This window comes from Grampus griseus (assembly GCF_964374135.1).
Source record: "Grampus griseus genome assembly, chromosome: 5".
NCBI lineage: Eukaryota > Metazoa > Chordata > Mammalia > Artiodactyla > Delphinidae > Grampus > Grampus griseus.
Window position 1 is genome coordinate 106956435 of NC_138998.1, and position 16487 is coordinate 106972921.

A 16487-nucleotide genomic window follows, 5' to 3' on the forward strand; every position below is an offset into this window, starting at 1 on the left:
GTCTCTTCACAGTATCACCCCAGAGCATTTGAACTGGGGGTTTCAAAATCACAGTTTGAAGTTTCTCATCTCACCAACTCCCACATTGAAGCTAGGGTCGAATATGTTGAAGCTATGAAACAATATACTTTAAACTAGAACCAAAGAATAAAAAAAAAAAGTGGAAGTTGTAGAAAGTCAATCCTATTTTTTTCCTACTTTCGGACTTTTAAATTTAAAGAGGAATGATGTCTTCTGAAGTCTTTATATCTTGTTACATAATCACCAATTTTTAAAAAGTCATCTTTATGTTTTGTTTAGAGGCTATACTTATTTGATCATTTTGATTGAATTGCATGAATAATTAAAAAATATTGGTTTGCAATGCTGAAATGACTGGTTTGTTGATTGGTTAGAAAAATTGATTACTTATTTTAAGGTTGTATAGGCAATAAGATTATATTGCTCTCTATTGGCTCTTTTGGCATTTCATGATACACCCAAGTTTATCACATATTCTGTCCCCTTTAGTTTTTTCAACATCTTTATTTCCAAAGCATTTCAATAACCTAAATAATTAGTGTATCCCACTGCCATTTTGGTAATAAAACCCAAGGCAACTTCCCTTTTCCTGGTTTCCTAGTGGAGTCCTTCTGATGATACATCTCCCTGAGAGGAGCTTTCATTAGCCAGTTCTGGATGACACTTTTCCAGCAGTTTCTGACAGAGGCACTCCAGTGACTTCTCTGCCACACAGTATCCTGGGCTGTGCTTTTCCAACAAGGTCTTGATCTAGCCCTGGGTGGTCTTCTGTGGGTGCTCTATCTCACTTCTAGAGGTAGTAGCTACGCTTAAATATGTTACTCTTGTGTTCTCTAGAGTTCTCTTTAATTCTTCCTAACCAATTCTCATTACTCTAATCCCTTATTATAGTTAATAATTTTGTATGTTAAACTCTTCAAATTAATGTGTGGTTTCTATCTTCTGATTGAATCCTGATTAACACACAGAGATGATGGTAGAGTGAGGATGAACAAGATTTTCACTTCCTGTTAATTGCTCACAAATAGAGAGATGACTTTAAAAATAATAAATGCTAATAAAGTTTATTCTCATGGAAAATATAATCCCACAGAAAGCTGGCAAAACTTAAAATGAAGAAGGGAAGGGACAGATGCCAATGTCCTCAATTAATGTGATGGGATAAACAGGTGGTCAGAAAATGAGCATGATCATCAAGAACACAGGGAAATTCATATGGTGAAGACTAGTCATTTATTTCAAGATACAGTTTCTTCAAAATTTTACCTCAAGATATTTAAATTGGATATCAAGAGCCCAAGGGATGTGTGGGTTTTATAAGAGTGTGAGACTTAAACTTTGAAACTAAAAATACAGAATTAAGAAAATGCTGGTTACTAATTTCTCCCTTTTTCTACCTTTGCTATGTAAAATATACATGAATATGAGATTTTTCATTAAAGACAATTTCAGAGAAATTGGTTTCCTTGATGAAAAGCCCAGGTTCATTTACCAGTTTTTTGTGTTTTTTTTTTTCTACTCTGAAAGAGTACTCTATTTTTTGTTGTTGCTGTTGTTTAGTGATTGCTTATATTTAATTGGTTTTTACAGTATTTCAATTAATTGTTTAATTTGTAAAAGAATTCAGCTAGCAATTTTTTTAGGTCAACAATAGCTACACTTTTGGATAATGTCCAGGGACCTTGGATATATAATTAGAACAGATAGCAATGTAAACAAAATGAAACATTCCTAGCTGCTTAAGCACAACATTTAATTAATTTAACATATATTAAGATAATTAATTTTGAGATTTCAGTTGAGAGCAGTTATGGAAAATATTTTGATCACTTCAAAAACTATATAGTGAGCTGCAAATATATAATATGTCAAGTATGGCTTTTACGTGTTCTCAAAATTTTGTATTGAACTGCCAAATGTGTATAAGCCATGTGAATAGACAATCTACAAATAAAGTGCCGGATCACCATAAAAAAAAGTTTATTTAGTGGACTCTGAACTTAAGAGAAAATCCAGGCTAATATTTAATTTTACTTGAATTTTACAAAGTCAGATGATTTATAGCCAATACCGAACTAAAGTCTCATAAATAATTGAAAATCACAATCTCAATGATTTCTCTTATCATAAAAATGACAACCTCTAAATTTTTTTTAAACATGTACTCTTTGTAAACAGTTCTTTGGATAATTTCTAGATTAAATATTTCCAAAAGATTTTTAAGGCAATCAAATCTAAAAAATTCATTGTGTGTCATAGTCTCATTGCCTTTAATTTAAATAAACTGATTTACTATTTCACCTTAAATCATTTCCTGATAATATACAAATCTTTAAAAAAGAATTTAATAAGCAATAGTGCTATCAATTTTGGTCCAAGCAATTACAATTTCACTTAACAAAACAAATACATTGAAGTATTTCTTACTATTCAGACCTTGTCTGGTACTTTAACTTTGTCCAATTGCTCTTTAAGGGTGTTATTTGACCACACCTGTGGTAAAGCCTAATTTTAGCTTTTAGTCCTATTTTTCATCTTTGGAAACACTGTGGAATTTAATAGCAGACACTCTTCTAACTAATCTAACTGAGGTAGAGTTCTGATTTTGATAAGTGAGCTTTTATTTTGTTTCCAATATGAACTTTTGGCCATTCTTTTTAAGCAAACTGACATCTACTTTTTGTTTTTCTTCACAAGGACAGATGGTCAGTTTTTTTTCCTCAGAAAACATTCCCTTTGCTAACACTCTGCTGCCTGCTCATGCTCCTCAAAGACCGTATGGTGTCATCTTTGGACCTCAAAATGGTAACTGCTTTCCTTTGTCCCCCCTGTGGTGCATGGAGTTACTGCCTAACTACCATGCTCAGACTACTGGCTGGGCCTTCCTCCGAATTTGGAACAGTGTAACTATACCTCCTTACATCTTCTATTCTGGTTTGCTACACTGTTTTCATTGACAGTTTGTTAGCAACCTTGAAGGGTTAGTAAGTTATATAACTGTGATCCATTCTAGTATCATAGCACATTTACAGGTATGTAGGCATAAGGCATAAAACTGGGAACATTAGATAAAATTTTATGACTTCATGACAAAATTACTAATGGCATTTGTTGAGTAGATAATATTATTTTATGTGCCTTACTTCTGAACTTTGGTAGTACTAGCTTTTAAAGCATTATAATACTTTTCTTTTGAAAGGTCTGAGATACCATTTTACATTGGTTTTGTATATGATTGTAGAAAATGTTGTATAGCATTGTGTCAGATTAACATATTTATCATCTATTAGGAATTTTATTTCATGTTTTTATTTTAATTTATGTGACTACAAACTTATGTGTAGAATTACTAAGGAGGGAATAATAAATGGGGCATAAAATGACTTGTATTCTTAGTAAGGATAATGTTTCCTAATAACCTTAGTTCTTGAGTATTATCTTTATAAGTATTTATGATTTAATGATGAAACTGTCTACTAAGATGTCAAAATTAGTTAAAGAAAGTAAGCAAATTATGAAGCATATAGACTTATTTCGATTATTCCCTTGGGGTATATATGCTCTTTAACATTGTCTCATTATTTTTTTGAGACCAAAATTATCTCACCCATTTTATTTGCTTATTACCATGTGTGATTCAATATTTTCCTTAGAATTGAAAAAACTCAAGTGTAAAACATATTGATAAAAGTTATCATAGGAAATACCAACCTAACAATTTTTCTGCTTACTAATTAAATTAATTCTTAAATGTCTATGAAATACTTTTTCCTGCAAATGTACCAGAAAGAAACACTGAAATTTATGATTTATGATGATCAGGTACTATTCTGTTTACTAGTGTATCTGCTGGAATCTTACCATAACCAGAGTGAAAATTATAGAAAACTAGTTTAGCCCAAACATATCCATGATCTGAAACCAAGACAGAACCTTGGGATAGATGAGATTTCTCATCTCATATTTGCCATGGGTCAGGAGTCCAGCACATTTTAACTGGGTCTTCTATTTAGGATTTGACAAGGCTGGAATCAAAGTGTTGGCTGAGTACATCCTCAACTAGAGTTTTGACTAGAGAAAATTTACTTCCAAGCTCCCTCACGTTGTTGGCAGAAATTTATTTTCTTGCAGTTAGATAACTGACATTCCCATTTTTTTAATAGTGAGCAGGAGACCTCTCTAAATTCCTAGACATCACACTCAGATCTTTGCCATATGGCCCTCTCCATAGGCCCTCTCAAGACATTTCAAATGTCTTGCCTCAGGAAGGATTTAGTTCCTTTTAAGGAATCACCTTATTTAATCAAGCCTATCCAGGATACTCTCCTTCTAACTAACTCAAAGTCAACTGATTTAGGATTTTAATTGTATCTGTAAAAATCCCTTCAATTCTGCCCACCATTCAAAGGGAGAAAATAATACAAGTTGTCTACATCAAGAGAGAAGAATGTTGGGAGTCATTTCAAAATTTTGCCTACCATGGTGGTTTTGCTGATAGAATAGGAATGGCTAGGGGAATCCAAAAGGAAAGCTGAACAAAATGCATATACTCTTATTTTTCATTATAAAAAAATTGTATGCAGTAATTTTGGAACACTAAAATAGATGAAATATTTTAAATTACATTTCTCTTTTGTCCCATGTAATGTGGTAAATTAGCCTTAGTATTTTAAAATATACAGATATAAAGAAGCATACATTTAGCTGAGATAATAACAATAACAGTAATAATAAATTATGTAGTTTCATATTCCTTGACTTTGCCCACAGAAAAATCTACCTTTTAGTCCTCCTTCTCTATCAAATCTCCAGTAGCATCTGGTTAGATATTTATCTTTTACCCCTTTAACCAATTATTATTTATAAAATGTCCAGAGCAACACAGTCTTATAAAAAGTTTAATGATTTATGGTATAGAGATGGTTACTATTCCCCATTTAATGCACAGTATTTTACTTCTTTTCCCAAACATGCCTACTGCAAACTGTAGATAATTGATTCATATGCCTATCTCTGACACACGTGCATTTTTTAAAATATTTATTTATTTATTTAAATTTTATTTATTTTTGGCTGCGTTGGGCCTTTGTTGCTGCACACAGGTTTTCTCTAGTTGCGGCAAGTGGGGGCTACTCTTCATTGAGGTGCCCAGGCTTTTCATTGCAGTGGTTTCTTTTGTTGTGGAGCATGGGTTGTAGGTGTGCAGGCTTTAGTAGTTGCAGCATGTGGGCTCAGTAGTTGTGGCTCACGAGCTCTAGAGTGCAGGCTCAGTAGTTGTGGTGCACGGGTTTAATTGCTCTGCAGCATGTGGGATCTTCCCGGACCAGGGGTTGAACCTGTGTCCACTGCATTAGCAGGTGGATTCTTAACCACTGCATCACCAGGAAAGTTCCACACGTGCAATTTTAACAGTAATAAAATCATAATACATCTTTGAATTTTTAGAATTAATAATATAGTCAATTATTAAAAACACATTATATTCCAGGCACTATTCTAGCTATTGGAGATATAGTAGTGAACACACAGAAAAGGTTTCAAATAACATGGATCTTACTTTACATGGGAGTGAAGAAAAGAAACAACTAAACAAATGTCTAAGAAAAATAATAATCAAGAGTAACAGGGAAAATAAAGGAAATAAAATCAAATTATGTAATAAGACTCTTTAATTATTAGATACAATTAGGAAAGTCTAGTATTTTATTTAAATTTCTTTCCAAAATCTGGATAATTTAAATGATTGAACTATTGGCCTCTTTTAAGTTAAAAGGAATTAACCATGAAACTCTGGTCCAACAGTATTCATTTAATGGTGTTTGAAATATTTTCTATATTAATTGTTCTATATGTTTCATAGTTGTATATGCTCTGAAAGCTTGTATTTTGTTAAGAAATAACAAATTTCTAAAATTGGGTTTTTGAATTTGTCACTTGTATCAGGCACCATCTAAAAATGACTCCTAATGATTCCTACCTCCTGCTATTCACGTTCTTGTATAATCAGTTCCCCTTGAGTGTGAGCAAGACCTAAGGACTTGCTTCTAAATAGTAGAATAAGACAAAAGTTATTGGATGCCACTTTGGATATTAGGTTATAAAAAGAAAGAGTCTTCAGTCTTGTTCGCCTACTCTCCCTTTCTGGCTGTTCTTACTTGTTTATTCTAATGAAGCAAGCTTCCATGTTGTGAGCTGCCCCATGGAGAGTCCCACATGGTAAGAAACTGAGGAAGACCACTGATTGACAACCAGCAAGGAACTAAGGCCCACATTCCAATGAGGGAGGATCTGTATCCTAACAAGTGATTGAACATAGAAGTAAGCCATTGTCCGTTGAAACCTGAGATAATCTCAGCCCTAGCTGAAGCCTTCACTGCAGGCTGCTAAAGACCCTGAGCCAGAGAACACAGTGAAGTAACACCTGGATTCCTGGGGCACTGAAACTGCGATAATAAATGTTGTTTTGAGGTACTAAGTTTGGGTTAATTTATTACACAAGAATAAATATCACTGGAGAGTTGTATATAACATTCCTCTGCTGTTCTAATTTCTACTGGTTGCACATTTTTATTCCCTCTCTAGTTACTATTCTGTCTCTCTTCTTTTCCCTTGAGCAAATTTCAGAGGTGTCCTTAATCTTTACTCTTTCTTTCTTTTATATCATCTTCAAAGAACCAGATATCAGATTTATCAGTCTTTATGTGATTTATTTATAATATCACTTATTAATTTATTATATATTCTAAAATTTTAAGGTACGAGACAAATTTCTATTTCCTTGAAATTTTAAGATTTCCTGTGGCAAAGTTTAGAGATTATTTTTGCATTTATCCCGTGGATATGAAAACAAAAGTTACATCCTTTAATTCTTTAAAGAAAAGTTCTAAATATATATAACTAAACTGAGTTTCTGTAACTAAATTACTCTATAACCTCACAGTCTACTAAGTATTTCTTAATATTAAAGAGATAAATTATACTCCCTGCCATAATTTCATTCATAAAAAATTCTCCTTGCATTTTTAATAAATGTGTCTTTATGTAATTTGTTGCTGTAGCGTTTGATGACGTTTGTATGTTTACCATTTATCATTACCTAATTGACATTTTTTGTCCTATTTGTAGTATTAATCATACTTTTTTTCTTGTCTAGTATATATTTTTCCAGTTCTTGGTTCTGTATTAGTTAGATCAGGCTGCCATAATAAAATACCATCAACTGAGTGGCTTAAACAACAGAAATTTTTCCTCATAGTTCTGGAGGCTGGCAGATTTGGTTTCTGGTGAGAGCCTTCTCACTGGCTTACAGAGAAATCAACCTTTCAACAAGTCCTCATTGACTTTTCTTGGGGCTATCAAGCAGAGAGAAAGAGATCTTTCTCTCTTTTTCACTTCTTATAAAGCCACTAATCCCATCACGAAGACTCTACCTTTTTCACCTAACCTAACTTTGATTATCTTTTAAAGGCCCTATCTCCAAATACCATCACAGTTGGTTGGTAGAGGAGGGGGTTAGGCCTTCAACATGTGAATTTTGGGGGAATACAGATTTCAGTCCATAACAATTCCCAAACTTTTTTTTAATCACATTATTTTAAACTTACTTCTAATAAGCAGCATGAGTAAAGTTCTTAAATCAGTCTGTCTCTTTTTAAACAGAAGTTAATTAAGTCTTTAAAGAAAGAAAATATGATTTAATAATCGCATATTATATTTTTCAGAAAAGTTGATAGGGTCTGTAATAAAGACAGTAGAACAATAAGAGTGAAAAGAAAAGGCAAGTGGCAATAATCATGCACAAGTTATTTAGTACCATCTGGTCAGACAATACAATGAAATTAATCTTTCTAGTTCTTTATGTAACCATGCATTCTCTTCATCTGTTTACCCTTAGAGCAGGAAATATTTCCATTGAATATTCATACTTCGGGAAAATTTATAAAACTTTTCAAGTTCTGCTTTGATATCATCTTTTCTATGAAAGTTGTGTTTTAATTAATAAAAATATTTCAACTGTTTTTATTGTTAATATTAATTTTATTGAAGTAAAACTAAATGATATATTCTATTTCATTTCTACTTTAAAAATCATGGAGCTGTCATTATGACTTAATGAATTGTCAATATTTTCTCAAAAATATTTTTATGCAAAATTTTAAAATTAAAGATTCAATATAACATACGTAATGTAATATTTAATAATATATTAACATTTGCCATGTCTGCTTTATCAATTTATGTCTAGTTTTAAATATAAATATACATATATATATATACAAAGATGAACAGTATAGCAATCACATATGTAAGTATTGCTGCTTATTTGAAATTTGTTTGAAAACAATTTGAAAAAATCTTAATACTTCACCACTAAGTATGCATCTATTTTTAAAGAGTATATTATCTTCCATTCATATTATCAAATCTAAAACAACTTAAGACTTATTTCTTAAAATTATTTCATATCATGAACATCTTAAACGTCCCCATATGTACCACTGTGATATATCAATTATATGTCTTCAAACAGGTTCACTTATTACACTTGTTCCTACATTTTATTAACCTCACTTTTCTAAAAACTAACATTGAAGTAAAGAGACACAGCTGGTTTAATTGATTGAAAAATGGCACATGTTCTCTATTTGTATGATTATTCTCTCACAGTATTATTTAACATCTTTCTATATTCCCTATATTTCCTGTAGTCTGGAAGTCAGTGTGGTGTAATCTAAAGGACTGAGTGGATACAGGGTAAACATTTCTGGTTACAGAACTTCATAGATGATGCTAAGCACTTTGTGTTGAATCACATCAGAGGGGACTTGATACCAGGGCATCTCACTTTTAGTAAAGCTAAATTGAACACCATTAAAAAAATTATTTATTTATATGCTCTAGACACAAGTTCCTTATTTGATATGCTATTTGCAAATACTTTTTTTTTTATTTTGTGCATTATCTTTTTACTTTCTTTAATTTTTTTTTATTTTCTTTAATTTTTTTTTAAATATTTCTTTATTTATGTTTGGCTGTGTTTGGTCTTTGTTGTTGTGCACGGGATTTCTCTAGTTGTGGTGAACAGGAGCTTCTCTTCATTGCAATGTGCCGGCTTCTCATTGTGGTGGCTTCTCTCACTGCGGTGGCTTCTCTCACTGCAGAGTATGGGCTCCAGGCATGGAGGCTCTAGTTGTGGCTCATGGGCTCCATAGCACAGGCCCAGCAATTGTGGCACATGAGCCCAGCCGCTCCGTGGCACGTAGGATCTTCCCGGACCAGGGCTCGAACCTGTGTCCCCTGCATTGGCAGGTGAATTCTTAACCACTGTGCCACCAGGGAAGCCCTCTTTTTACTTTCTTGATAGTATCTTTGCTTTTTAAATTTTAGTGAAATCCAATTATCTGTTTTTCCTGAAGTCATTTGTGCTTTGGGGTATGATATATAAGAAAATATTCCCTAACCCAAGGTCACAGAGATTTACTCCTATTTCTTTTCCTAGGAGTTTTATGTATTCACCTTTTAACATTAGAATGAGGATACACTTGGAATTAATTTTTATATATATTAGTGTGTGTTGGGTATCCAACTTTATTGTTTTGCACATATGTATCCAGATGTCCATGCATCATTTGTTGAAAAGACTGTTCTTTTCTTATTGAACTTGCCACCCTTGTCAAAAATCAGTTGACCATTTATCAAAGTTAATTTCTGGGCTTTCAATTTCATTCCATTTATCTACATGTCTGTCTTTAGGTGCCTCTCATACTGTGTTGATCACAGCTTTGTAGTAAAGTTTGAAATAGGAAATTGTGAATCCTTTAACATTGCTCTTCTTTATCTAGAATATTATGCCTATCCTGGGTTCTTTACAACTCCATATGAATTTTGGAATTAGCTTATTATTTTCTTCAAAAAAAAGCTGGGATTTTAATAGGCATTATGTTGGCTCTATAGATCAATTTGGAACATATTGCCATCTTAACAATATTGTCTTTTGCTATTTTAGATGGAATTGATTTCTTAAATCCTTCAGATTTTTCTTTGCTTGCTTATAGATTACAATTCATTTGAATCTTAAATCATGCAAATTTGATTAGCTAGTTTAATAACTAGAATAGTTTTTTTTTTTTTTTTTTGCGGTACTCGGGCCTCTCACTGTTGTGGCCTCTCCCGTTGCGGGGCAACAGGCTCCGGACGCGCAGGCTCAGCGGCCATAGCTCACGGGCGCAGCTGCTCTGTGGCATGTGGGATCTTCCTGGACCGGGGCACGAACCCGTGTCCCCTGCATCGGCAGGCGGACTCTCAACCACTGCGCCACCAGGGAAGTCCTAGAATAGTTTTTAATGAATTCCTGAGAATTTTCTATATAAAATATCACATTCTGTGAAAATTAAGATAGTTTTACTTCTTTTGTTCCAACCTGGATGCTTTTGTTTCTTTTTCTTGCCCAATAACACTGGTTAGAATATCCAGTACAATTTTAATTGTTTAACAGTAGTGGTAAGAGTCACTTAGATTTTTCCTGACCTTAGAAGAAAATATTCAGTTTTTGATCATTAAATATGATGATAGTTGTATGATTTTTATAACTGTAATTTATCATGTTGAAGAAATTCACTTCTATTCTGTTGAGAATTTTTTATCATGAAATAGAGTTGGATTTTGTAAAATGTGTTTTGACATCTATTGAGAAGATTATGTGTTTTTTGTCTTTGTTATATTAATATTTTGTATTACACTAATTGATTTTTGGAGGTTAAACTAACCTTGCAATCATGCAATTAATCCCACTGGTTATAATGTATAATCCTTTTTATGTGTTGGTGAATTTAGTTGGCTAGTATTTTGTTGAGGATTTTTGCATCTATTTTCATAAGGGATATTTGTCTGTACGTTTCATGTTATGTGGTATTTTTACCTGCTTTTGGTTTCTGGGTAAAATGGCTTCATAGAATGAATTAGAGACTGGATGTCAGCAAGATGATAGGCTAGGAGGTCCCAGCACTCACCTCCTCCAGAAAAACAATAAAAACAAACACCTACAAACTAATGAAAATAATTTGAATGGACTAAGATATTATCTCTTTGTTGAATGTCTCATTTTGTTAGTGTGTCATTTTCTTGATTTCATTGAGTTGTCCATCAGTGTTCTCTCATTGCTTGCTGAGCTTCTTAAAATTAAAAAAGAAAAATTCTTTGTCAGGCAATTTGTAGATCTCCATTACTTTGGGGTCAGTTACTGGACAATAATTGTGTTCCTTTGATGGTATCATGGTTCCTTGATTGTGTTTCCTGAAGTCTTGCTTTGTTGTCTTGCATTCAAAGAAGAAGTCACCTCCTTCAGTCCTTACAGACAGGTTTCAAAAGAGACAGACCTTCACCAGTCAGCCAGACTATAGATTCTAGGAGTCTCTCAGAACTTTTCTATGGATGGACCCACTCCACTTCCTTCTTGGGGGAGAATCTTAGCATTGTATGCCTCCTCTGGATTCCACAAAACCAGGTTGGGTGCTGACAGTGTCCTGCTTATTTTCTTTAAGGAAGAGAACTGAGAAAGCTATACTTCATAAAATATTGGAAGTTTTCATTCTATATGTTCTGGATCAATTTAAGCATCATTGGGATTATCTGTTCTTTGAAGATGTGATAAAACTCCACTGATACTTTTTATGTGTTGAGTGTAGTAACTCTGGTACTGTGATTTGTTCAATTTTTTTCCTTTGGAAATTGGTTAGCTTAAGTCTTTCATCTTAATTGTGGTGAAACTTTTGTAAATTATATTTTCCTAGAAAACCATTCATTTTATATAGCTTTCTAAAATTATTTGGATGGAATTATTCAAAGTAGCCTCTCATGATATTTTTAAATACCCTCTATCTAAACTTAATTGGTCATTTCCTCTTTGTCATTTTTATTTAGTATATTGTAATTATTCCCTTTTTTATGCTTTAATTTAAGTAATGGTTAATCTGTTTTGCTTAGTTTTTTTTTAAGATGAAGCTTTGCAATTTATTTGTCTATTTTTTCCTGTTTGTAACTCACTGATTTCTACCTTTATAATTATTTCTTTCTTTCTACTTTCTTAATTTTTATGCCTTAAAAATCCATACTCTTAGATACTTATTTATCTTTTCCTTTAGCTGATATACTTTACCCATTTCTTTAGTTGATATACTTAAGGCTATGAATTTTCCACTAACATGAATTGAGTTGTGTCAAGTATTTTCTCCCCTCCCTTTATTTTTGACCTTTAGAAATACTTTTTAGGGTGTGTCTTTTATTTACATGATAAATTGTGTTTGCTTTGTTAAACAATCTGCAATTTTTTTTTCCTTTAGATGAGTTACTCTATGTTAACTCAAAATGTGTCCTAGTAAATATTCAATTTTCCTTAATGTTTAAAATTCCTTCTGTTTTTAAACATATGTTTCAGTTTTGCTTTTCTTTAGATACTTAGTGAGGTTCTGGTAAGAACTTCATATAATTCCCTTAGTCTCCCTTTTTTCCCCTTTTTTTCTCACATTTGGTTTGTAGTTATAAATGATATCTCTTTACTTTAATCTATTGTGTATATGATAATCAATACCTATTTGACTCTTCTTATTCTTTTTCCTATTTTTCTCCCATGTTTTCTAAGTTGTGATATTTCTATTCAGAGAGACCCCGCAACATTTACATGTTATCCTTCCACATTTTCTCCACCTTTGTTTGTCTCAGGTAGTCATTAAATATAGTCAGTGATCATCAGCAATCTTTTGTCAAAATATTTTCCTTAATCTCTCAGGTGTATAGAGTCATTTGTTAAAAATAACAGGTAAAAATTATTGATAATTACTTTTTTGCTTGTTTTTCCTAGAATAACAGAAGCAGCCAAACCTGTGGTAGATGAGGTAGATGTCTTACTAGGTTTCCTAGATTTAAAGCTCACTTAAAAGTACTTAAAAGTAAAGTGAAGTTTTAAAAATAAGGTGTGCCCTTTATGTATTCTTTCTTTTCTTTATAGTTCAGAAGTGAACTATACTTTGCTGGTGTCTTTTTTCTCTTAAATCACCAAGGCTTCGTTGGAAACCTGTCATTGATACTTTCATCTAATCCTGAAACAGTTCTTCCATAAGACTATTACTTTTTGTTTTTTTACACTTCCCACGTCCCTTCCTTTCAATTCTGTTGTAGCTAGTGCTCCGACCCAGGAGGCCCTGGAATTATTCTGAGTATTTCTTCTCTCAAAATAGAATCCTCTCCATCCAGAAGTGACTTTAGTTGATGGCATTTATGTTCTTCAGTATAACCACATTCTCCTTTCTTTGACACTATGCTTGCCTCTCTGTTTTGTTGTGAAATTCTTATGTGGAACCAAACTTGTTAGTCTTTGCTGTTTATTTCCTAATGTATATATAAAATGAAAGCACATGGTTTCCATTATCTGTTACTCATGTTGTAGATTTGGGATGTTAGTAAATTTACTGGTATTCCTTTTTGGAAATACTCTAATTTGGAGGGTACATGGAGTTATTTGAATTGTAATAGTTATCTTTTCCTAACAGAGACCCTGCCATACAGAATATATTTAAATTTGGAAGGTAAAAGAGGAAAATTTGAGATTGCTAAGAGTTATAATCAATCAAGAAAGCAACAATTTAAAAGTCGAATTTTACACACCTAATAAGAGAAATGAATAAAAAAAAAACAAAGTAGTTATGATCACTAGACTTTGATAAATCCCCCCAAATTTTAAATGTCATCTTCTCATACATTAGTTTAGGTAGATAAGATTGAAGGAGGATTTAGAGAAACAAATAAAACAATAATGTTTGGAAATCTAGGGTTTCAACACATAGTAAAACATTCATAATATCATTTATCTCATTTAAACTTTGTGCCTTTGATATCTATCTTGTCTAGTTATATTGTCACACGTTTCTTTTAAAACATATTTGTCAATTTTGTTTATCTTCTCAAAGAATCAGCTTTTAGTTTATTGATCTTTGCTATCATTTACTTCATTTCTTTTTCATTTATTTCTGATCTGATCTTTGTGATTTCTTTCCTTCTGTTAATTTTGAGGTTTTTTTGTTTTTCTTTCTCTAATCACATTAGGTGTAAGTTTAGGTTGTTTATATGAGATTTTTCTTGTTTCTTGAGGTAGGATTGTATTGCTATAAACTTCCCTCTTAGAACTGCTTTTGCTGCATCCCATAGGTTTTGGGTCATCGTGTATTCATTGTCATTTTTTGCTAGGTAGTTTTTGACTTCCTGTTTAATTTCTTCATTGATCCCTTGTTTATTTAGTAGTATACTGTTTAGCTTTCATGTGTTTGTATTTTTTACAGTTTTTTTTCCTGTAATATATATCTAGTCTCATAGCATTGTGGTTGGAAAAGATACTTGATACGATTTCAACTTAAATTTACCAAGGCTTGATTTGTGACCCAAGATATGATCTATCTTAGAGAATGTTCCATGAGCACTTGAGAAGAAAGTGTATTCTGTTGCTTTTGGATGGAATGTCATAAATATCAATTAAGTCCATCTTGTTTAATGTATCATTTAAAGCTTTGGTTTCCTTATTTATTTTTATTTTGGATGATTTGTCTATTGGTGAAAGTGGGGTGTTAAAGTCCCCTACTATGATTATGTTACTGTCAAGTTCCCCTTTTATGGCTGTTAGCATTTGCCTTATGTATCGAGGTGCTCCTATGCTGGGTGCATAAATATTTACAATTATTATATCATCTTCTTGGATTGATCCCTTGATCATTATGTAGTGTCCTTCTTTGTCTCTTATAATAGTCTTTATTTTAAAGGCTATTTTGTCTAATATGAGAATTGCTACTCCAGCTTTCTTTTGATTTCCATTTGCATGGACTATCATTTTCCATCCCCTCATTTTCAGTCTGTATGTGTCCCTAGGTCTGAAGTGGGTCTCTTGTAGACAACATATATATGGGTCTTGGTTTTGTATCCATTCAACCAGTCAATGTCTTTTGGTTGGAGCATTTAATCCATTTACATTTAACTTAATTATTGATATGTATGTTCCTATTACCATTTTCTTAATTGTTTTGGATTTGTTATTGTAGGTATTTTCCTTCTCTTTTGTCTCCTGCTTTATCAAGAAATAAAGGGAGAAGACTCAAATTAATAGAATTAGAAATGAAAAAGAAAAGGTAACAACTGACTGCAGAAATACAAAGGATCATGAGAGATTACTACAAGCAATTGTATGCTAATAAAGAGGACAACCTGGAAGAAATGTAAACATTCTTAGAAAATCACAACCTCCAGAGGCTGAACCAGGAAGAAATAGAAAATATAAACAGACCAATCACAAGCACTGAACTTGAAACTGTGATTAAAAATCTTCCAACAGAAGGGGCATGTGGGACTGGCAGCCGACCGCTGCCCCTGCCGCCACCAACATGGAGAGTTTGTACTGCATCCCATTCTTAGTGCTCAAATGTCCCAACCTGAAGCTGAAGAAGCCACCCTGGGTGCACATGCCATCAGCCATTATGGTGTATGCTCTGGTGTTTGTGTCTTACTTCCTCATCACTGGAGGAATCATTTATGATGTTATCATTGAACCTCCAAGTGTCGGCTCCATGACTGATGAACATGGGCATCAGAGACCAGTAGCTTTCTTGTCCTACAGAGTAAATGGACAGTATATTATGGAAGGATGCACATCCAGCTTCCTGTTTACAATGGGAGGTTTAGGTTTCATAATCCTGGACCAATCCAATGCACCAAACATTCCAAAGCTCAGTATATTTCTCTTTTATTCATTGGATTCATCTGTGTCCTATTGAGATTTTTCATGGCTAGAGTTTTCATGAGAATGAAACTGCTGGGCTATCTGATGGGTTAGAGTGCCTTTTGAGAAGAAATTGGTGGATACTGAATTTGCTCCCGTTAATGAAGTTTTAAAGGCTGTACCAGTCCTCTGATATGAAATATGGAAAAGGATGAAAAACAGCAGAAAAGAAGCATCTAGTGAAAACATAGGAAATGTGTTATAGCTTGGACTAGAATGTCTTCTTGGTATCAGAGACAAGCTTATCAACATTTTTTCCTGATGGCCTATACTGACATACCAACGATGTTAAGTGTCATTTTCTTCTTCTTTTTTTTATTTCTTAAAGAAAATATACTTCATTTCTACAACTATAATATTGAATAAAGTGATTATTTTTTACAAACCCCTTAACATTTTTTGGAGATGACACTTCTGACCTTCAGAAATTAATGTAAAATCAGGAAGTGAGATCCCATAAGCTGAGAACTCTGGACAGCTGATCAGCTTTACCTGTGGTGTTTTGCCTTTAAACAGAGTGTGTGACAGTGCATCATTTCAGATATGTATGTAAGACTGTTACCTGAACAATAAGATGTATGAAAGGAACGGAAATAAATAATTTTTCTAATTAAAAAAAAAATCTTCCAACAAACAAAAGCCCAGGTCCAGA

At 32.9% G+C, this 16487-nt stretch overlaps 1 pseudogene across 1 annotated transcript; it reads left to right on the plus strand.

The window, feature by feature from the left end:
- Window positions 1-15431: 15431 nt before the first annotated feature.
- Window positions 15432-16062, plus strand: LOC309823420 (oligosaccharyltransferase complex subunit OSTC-like; annotated as a pseudogene). The gene has a single exon. The product of its transcript is annotated as an oligosaccharyltransferase complex subunit OSTC-like (transcript).
- The last annotated feature ends 425 nt before the right edge of the window (window positions 16063-16487 follow it).